The following is a 1,190-nucleotide window of genomic DNA, read 5'->3' as shown; positions in this document are numbered from 1 at the left end:
GGAGGTTTTGTTTTAAAAATTTATTAATAAGTTCCAGGAGAGTACAACCGGATGCGATATAAGAAATTATATTTTATATCATGTTCTCTAGTATATAGTGAATAACCAAAAAAACTACTTATGAGCAAATAGAAAGTAGCTTCGCACACAAATTTATCTTGCATGATTTTGTGTGCAAGCCCACACAGTGCAGTGAGTAGCTTATTCACTTCGCTGGGAAAGCGAGGTTAAAAGAGGGAAGAGCCTGAACGGTGGTTTAGAGCTGAAACGAGCTAGCAGTCTGGATGAATTTAGATTGCAATTTGGAGCGTGCAAGAGGAAACGTCCAGGGATATCACGCCCAAAATACTAGCAAAATTTGAGGTTCAGTGACGTTGTTAATATCTGTTCGTTGCTGGAGGGAAAGGGTTCGAATGAGAAAGGTGTTTATTTATTATGTTTACACGCTTTGAGTGTGCGAACGTGGTGTGTTTAAAAGCACGTGCGCTCGCAAATACATATGCTCGTGGGTGTATTATTCAGCAGGAAGTTCTCATTCATCTCCCCTCGATAAAACTGCATGAACTTCCGTCGCAAGTGCGAGTTCCCTTCCTCCAAAATTTAAGTATTTTCATAATCAGTTAACCGGGAGTCGCACGGGCAGGACAATCGCTGCACTTTTTAAACACAATTAAGATCTTTTCCCCGCGGACGATGATGATCCCTTTAGTCTTTTTTTATCGTTCTCATACGGGGGGAAATAGCATGACCCTCAAGCCTGTGTCCACGAGGGGATAATGGACGCAGGCAATAAAACGGGGCGCCAATTGAAAAATGCCTCTTCCTCGCCCGATAATAAAGCAATAGAAATCCCTTAAAATTTGCGTGAAAACTCAAAACGTAAGATAAAACTCATTGCTTTTACTTGGGGAGTTTTCTTATTCTATGTGTACGCGAGCTTGGACATATGGGTATAACTGGTAAGAATATAACGAAACCCGGGGAACGAAGTGAAAAGATGCTGCGTAGGTTGGAATAAGAAGTGAGGTATGTTTTGACGCGATACCAAATTGAATTTCAGGTGAACCGTTCCTAGGCTTTCGAAATGACTGCAATTGTTTTGTGGAAATGAAGGATATCATGCGAGCGATAACATCCACAAGGGGTGAAATGTTTTGAACTCACTGCCCCATGAAAAAGGATGATAAGCG

Source organism: Penaeus monodon, chromosome 25, assembly GCF_015228065.2.
Source record: "Penaeus monodon isolate SGIC_2016 chromosome 25, NSTDA_Pmon_1, whole genome shotgun sequence".
NCBI classification, from domain to species: domain Eukaryota; kingdom Metazoa; phylum Arthropoda; class Malacostraca; order Decapoda; family Penaeidae; genus Penaeus; species Penaeus monodon.
This window is presented reverse-complemented; position numbering follows the sequence as displayed.